Here is a 6,931-nt window from a genome sequence, read left to right on the forward strand (position 1 = left end):
GATAGGGAGATAAAATGCAGCCATATTGGCAAAGAGATGGAAAAACTATCCCTTTATGCAGATGATAGGATAGTGTACAGAGAAAATACCAAAGATTCACCAGAGAAACCTTTTAGAATTAGTAGGCCAATTTAGTAGAGTGGTAGGATACAAAATCATCCAAAAATTAGTAGGATTCCTCTACAGTAAAAAAGAGAACCCAGAGAAGGAAACCAAGAAAGCAATACTATTTATATTAGGCAACCACAAATTGAGATACCTGAGAATTAACTAGAGACTCAAAAGACCTTTACAAAGGACAAATATTGCATAGGGCCACTGTTGTAAAATGGGACTGACATCAGGGTTGAGGGAAGAGAGAAAGGAGGGGAGGAATGTCGTATATTGCATTGAAACAGATGAGGGAGAGATCTGTTTAAAAGGGATATATAAATGGGTATTCTTGTCATTACAGAAGTCTAGAATGAAGGCTGCCTAGTGGAGTGAACTTGGGGAGAGGAATTGTATAACAGTGAAGAGTTTTTCTTTTCAAAGAGAAGAGTGATTTGTGGGGAGGGGTGGGCAGAGAGAAAAGTGCAACCATGAGTGACTGGAAATCTTAAGACTCTGTAAACTTTCATTAAAATTAATAAATAACATAATTTTTTAAAAAGACCTATACAAAGAAAACTACAGAGCATTTATGCAAGACACAAAAAAAGACCTAAAGAAATGGAAAAATGTGCCCTGTTCATGGATAGGAAAACTTAAGACTGTGAAAACGACAATCCTACCCAAAGCAGCCTAAATGTTCAACACAACCCCAGTACAGATACCAAATTTCTTTTTCAAGGAGATCAAAAAGGAAATAGTCACATTTATTTGGAGAGGCAAAAGACCTCGAATAAGCAAAACCCTTCTGAGAAACGAAGATAAAATGGGAGGCATAGCGCTTCCTGACCTCAAAACACAGCAGTAGCAACCAAAACAGCATGATACTGGTAAAATAACAGGCATGTAAATCAATGGAACAGAATTGAGAACCCAGAAGTAGACCCAGTTATCTATGGTCAATTGATATTTGACAAGGAAACAAAAGCTATAAAAATGGAGTAATTGACAACCTCTTTAACAAATGGTGCTGGCAAATCTGTACTGCTACTTGCAGAAAGCTGAAACAGGATCCACATCGCTAACCACGGTTAAAACTCAACTCAAGGTGGATCAGAGAGAGACCTCGGAGTAAAGCCCCAAACCATAAAATTCTTCAGAGACAAACTAGGATAAAGCTTAGAAGGCCTAGTCTTGTTATAAAGAGACTACCAAATACAGCCAGAAATACATAATCTGAAGAGGATAAAATTGATGAATGGGATCTTGTAAAGATTAAATCCCTGGGCACACCCAAACCTTTTTCCAACAGGGTAAAAAGAAAACCTACCAACTTGGAACAAACATTTGGCAATACCATTTCAGACAAGAGCCTCATAACGGAAGTTTACAGAATGAAGACTCCTGAACCTACACAAGAAAAAGACTGAAAACCCAATTACAAAATGTGCAAAAGACATGGAAAGAATTTTCACAGAGGCAGATACTCGAATGACCACTAGACACATGAAGAAATGATCAAAATCACTCGCAATATATTAAAATTAAAACTACAGTGAGATACCAACTCACCCCAGTAACAGTGACAAAGTTTAACAGACAGCAAGTAATATCCATTATTTATTATAATCCACACAGTCAAGCGCCCTGTTTAGTCAATAAAACACAAATAAATAATATCTTTCTGGTATTTTTTGCTTTAGCTAAGATTCATTCATCATCAGAAATAATATCCTCTATTCCTTGGCCTCTTCTAAATTCATCAAGAATGTATAACTGCTATTATACTGCTTCAAGAAGTTTTTAATTATCTACAGCAAGATTTTACTTGTATTTGTTAGTAATTATAATGTTCACGAATTTATTTTTTCTGCTAGATCACTTTTTATTTGAATGGATAGAAACAGGAATCACTTTCCTTTAACTGGGCTGTCTTCAAAATTTCTTGACTCACATAAGCAAATATGTTCAGGAAAATATCTGTTTGCTGAAACATCCTTTAATAGTTTGTCAATTCATAGAGCCTTGCTTTTGGCCAGTTTCTCAGTGCAGCTTGGATCTTCCTCTGCCATTTATTCTTTTTTGTTTGTGTATTTTTTAAGTAGTATTTATTAACAAGGTAGATAAATATTTATCTAATATCATTTCAGCTACTGAAGCTAAAGGCAAACAACCGACTTGGTAGGAAAAGGATTTGCTTTATGTGTATACACTTCAGTGCAATTAGAAAATATCGTAGATTTCAGAATTTAAATAGGTGAAGTGACCTCCTATTTGCACATGGGAACAGAAAATTCTTTTAAAACCACTTGAAGCTTGAATAAAAATTCCATTGCTCGTCTTAGATCACTCTAGTTTTCATAATTCAGACAAGATAAACCTGGTACAGATGCACGATTCAGCCTTTGAGGGAAGACATGCACTCAAAGCTCGAATGATTGAATGATCTCATCGACCAGGAGGACGCTGCCAGCAGTCACAGTGTAGGAGTGGAACAGCTGTTTCCTTACCCAGTAGTTATCCACACGCCTGCTTCTGCTGCTACCATGGGCTCACCTGTGCCCAAGTCAGCACCCACGAGTTGACTGGATTCTGAATGCTCTGCTTGAATTTTGACTAGTGTTTCCTGAAGGTCAAAACCAGAATTCTGAGCAAGAACCTTGGGAATAATGAGCAGTGAGTGCATCAGCAAACACCTGGACACCGAGCTGGGCCCTGCCCTTGGCAGTGAGCTTATGCTTCATCAGAGCTTCTGCCGTGGCCACTTCCATAGCACCAGCCCCTGGGACCACACAGCCATCATCGATGGCATTCTTGACAGCTCTCAAGCTGTCTCTGATGGCATCTCTAGTCTGAATGAGCGTGTGTTTATTTGGTCCTTTGATCAACAGTGTGACGGAGCGAGGGTTGTTGCATTTCTCGATGAAGGTGAACTTCTCCTCCCCCTGCCATTCATTCTTGATCGTATGCTACTCTGGAAATGGTTCAGTCTCGAGCAATAAATTTTTCTTTTTAAAAAAAAATATTGTGGCTCTGTACATTCCTTATATCTTCTTTCTATGGGTAATATGACTCTTAGCCACCTTTTAAATCTTTTAGCCACCCTGTGACTCAACTTGGAGGGAGATAAAGGGTCTATAAGGTGAATGATAACACCAGTAGTAGTAGTAGTAGTAGTAGTAGTAGTAGTAGTAGTAGTAGTAGTAGTAGTAGTAGCAGCAGCAGCGTACCATCGAGTTGGAACTGACACATAGCTGACCCTCCAGCAGGATTTCAGAGGCAGTTGATCATGGGAGGAGATTGCCTATCATTCTCCCGTGGATCAGCTGGTGGATTTGAACCATGTGCCCTCGGGATTGCATGCCACTTATTACCACTAGGCCACCAGAACACCCATGAACCACCAGCCATACTAGATGTAAGGGGAGTATTTGCTCAGAAATGAAGCTCAGAATATAGGAAAGGACAAGAAACAAGGATAAATTAAAACAAAAAAACAGGGAAGCAGTGGGAAGACGGTTGTTGCATTCTCACTCTCTCCCTTACTCATTGCCATTGAATCAGAGAAGACTCAGCTGATTCTCCATTGAAAGAATCATTGAGGCTCCTCTATTGAGACTGTAGATGATTGTTCATCTTTCTCCTGGGGACAGGATAAGTATATACATATATGCTGGTATAGTCAAACCACCAGAGAGGTGAAGCTTTGGATTAACAATACGACTCCCTACATATTAAGCTTTCAAAGTTCCCTCTATTATATTACACAAATTATCATCAATGTCATGAATCAAAATGTATAAAATGTTGAATGGAAAACCAATTTGTTTTGTAATCTCTCACCCAAAACATAATAAAAAGTTAAAGCTGTAGTCTTTGATGTACTTTTAATAGAAAAGGGTAGAGAGAAGACAAGCAACATTTGAAGACTTGCCAGAATTTATGAAAGACATGAATTCTCATTTTAAAGAAGCAAAGAAATGCTGAGCATAAAAATTAAAAAATAATGTTTTGCTAACGTTTTATAACACAATTTCAGAGTAATAAGGAGACAGAGAAGGTCTTAAAGATTCTTCTTCTTCTTCTTTTGCTTTTGAACCAGAATGTCAATTTGGTACTGCTAAAATCTTTTGAAATAAAAAAGATGTGTCACTTCAGGAAAATCTATCAAGGACCTTTCCAAAACGCTAAGGAACAATGTCAGTTTAAAGGCTAAGGTGCACCTGATCCAAGCCATGGTCTTTTAAATTGCTTCCTAAGTATCAGAAAGGTGCAGAATGAATATAAATGATGGCTTTAAGTTGTAGTGTTGGAGTAGAGTACTGAATATCCCAGGAACTGCCAAAAGAACATACAAATCTGTCTTGGAGAAAGTATAATCATAATGCTTCTTAGAGGGTCTTGTATACTTTGGGTTGGTTGTTAGGAGTGTATAGTCCCTGGAAAAAGACATACTGAGAAAGATAGGTCAGAGAAAGAGAGGAACACTCTCAACAATGGATTGACACAATGACTTCAGTGACTTTAGCAATGGGCTGAAGTTTATCAGAGCTAGTAAGGATGACATAGGTTAGGGCACGATTCAGATCCATTGTTCATAGAGTCTCTATGAATCATAGTCAACTCAACAGCACCTAACAAAACAATATTTTGGTATTGCTAAAACATATTTTTGACATGTTATCAGAAAGGATCAGTCTTTGGAAAAGGACACCATGCTTGGAAAAGAAGAGAAAAAGCAAAAAAGATCCTCAATGATATGAATTGACACAATGATTGCAACAGTGGATTGAATCTTGAAAGAGGTTGTGAGGATGGCACAGAATTATGTAGCATCTCATTGTTTTGTACACAGAGTCACTGTGAGTGGGAGTCAACATGACAACATTCAACAGCGATAATGTTCTTGTGTCATATTTTTTCTTGGGCCTTTGTAAGTATCTATCATTCTGTGTTGGTGTTCTATGGAAAAGTAAAAAGTCAGCCAGTTTTCATTAGTTTGCTTATAATGGTTGTACAAAACATAAGTACATGTATAAAACAAAATATATACATAAATGATTATATGCAAACTAATTTTATAAAGGGAAAAAATTCTCTTGACTTGTCCTTCCTTTCCCCCTCCTTTGCAAGCTAGAAGAGGAAATTGACAACCTAACCATCCTGTATTACATTTTTCTACAATTCTCTGATCATCTTTTCTGGGATCAAACCAATGCTATACAGTTTTCAAGCTTATTTCTAAATTACCATACACCAAAACTGACTTTTTTGGGGGGGCATAGTTCTATGATTTTTTTTTACATTGGTTTGTATATAAAGTTCATATACATTGTGTTTTACATGATCCTTCATTCACATTGTGTTTTATACAATCATTCTCATTCATTATATGTTATAAAGTCAGTCACCATTAAACCATGTCCATTATTATCCTGTCTTTGCAGCTCTCTGCTCGATCTTTCCCACTTCCTGTACTCTCCTCCCCCACCAGATTATGTGACCCTATGATTTCCGCTCCTGTCCACCCTCATCCAGCTTCACCCATTGGATCCGCATAAACATTTTTACTAGTTATACTTCAGTTTTTACTATAATGGTCCTAAGCAGTATTTATCTTTACGAGATTGAGTTTGCTCACTCAAAATAATATTCCCCAGTTTCTCCTAAGCTTTGTAGCAATGTTTTAAATTGTTGCTCCTGAATGCTGCATAGTTTTCCACCATGTGAATGTACCACAATTTCTTAATCCATTCAGTTGTGGCTGGATATTTGGGCGGTTTCCATGTTCTTAAGACTGTGAGTACCACTGCTATGAACATTGGTGTGTAAATCTCCATTTTTGGCAGTTCTAATTACCTAGTAGTGGAATTCCTAGTAGTGGAATAGATGGGTCATATGGAATTTTTATGTTCAGCTTTTTAAGGAAACACAAAATGCACTCTAGAGTGGTTGTACCCTTTTATAATCCCACCAACAGTGTATGAGAATTCCCACCTCTCCACATCCTCTCCAATATTTATTGCATGTTACCCTACTTAACTTTGCCACTGCTACTGGGGTGAGATGGTATCTCATTGCAGTTTTGATTTGCATCTCTCTTGTTGCCAGTGATTTTGACCATTTCTTCATGTTTCTGTTGGCCAATTAAATGTTTTCCTCTGTGAAAAGTCCATGTCTCTTGCCCATTTTGTAATTGTGTGATCAGTCCTTTTTATTTGTGGAGACCCTGAAGAATTCTATGAACTTTTGCTATGAGATCCTTGTCTGAAATGGTATGCCAAATACTTTTTCCCAGTCAGTAGGTTTTCTTTTCCTGGGCCCTTATTTTTTTGTCAATGCTTTCAATGCAGCTTCTACTTCCTCTTTCATTACCTTTAGCTCCTGTTCATATGGTACTTTCTAAAATTTTTCAGAGTCAATCAATTCTTTCTGGCACAGCGATTCTGTTTTTTCCCCTCCATCTTCATTCAATATATTGCCCATAGCATCTTTTAGTATTGTGGCACAAGGCTTGAATTTGTTTTTCAGTTCTTTTAACTTGAGAAATATAGAGCGAGTTTGTCCCGTTTTATTCTCTTATTCTGGCTCTCTGCACATTGCATTACAATACTTTGCTTTGTCCTCCTGAGCTGCCCTTTTAAACTTTTAAATTATCCATTTAGCTCTTTCACTTTGACACGTTTTCCTTTCGATTTGGATTCTTGATACCCCAGTGCAATATTTAGAGTCTCTTCTCACATTCATTTCCTTTTATTCCCCCTTTTCTTCTGTTTTTGTAATGACCTTTTTCTTCATCATGATACCCTTGATATCATCCAACAACTCATCTAGACTTTTA

The 6,931-nt window shown here is 37.4% G+C and overlaps 1 pseudogene; it reads right to left on the reverse strand.

Moving 5' to 3' along the window:
• Positions 1–2,723: 2,723 nt before the first annotated feature.
• LOC102871225 overlaps positions 2,724–6,931 on the reverse strand; it is a 30,582-nt pseudogene continuing 26,374 nt past the window's right edge.

Source organism: Elephantulus edwardii, unplaced genomic scaffold (assembly GCF_000299155.1).
Source record: "Elephantulus edwardii isolate Elephantulus edwardi_28Jun2011 unplaced genomic scaffold, EleEdw1.0 scaffold00086, whole genome shotgun sequence".
NCBI classification, from domain to species: domain Eukaryota; kingdom Metazoa; phylum Chordata; class Mammalia; order Macroscelidea; family Macroscelididae; genus Elephantulus; species Elephantulus edwardii.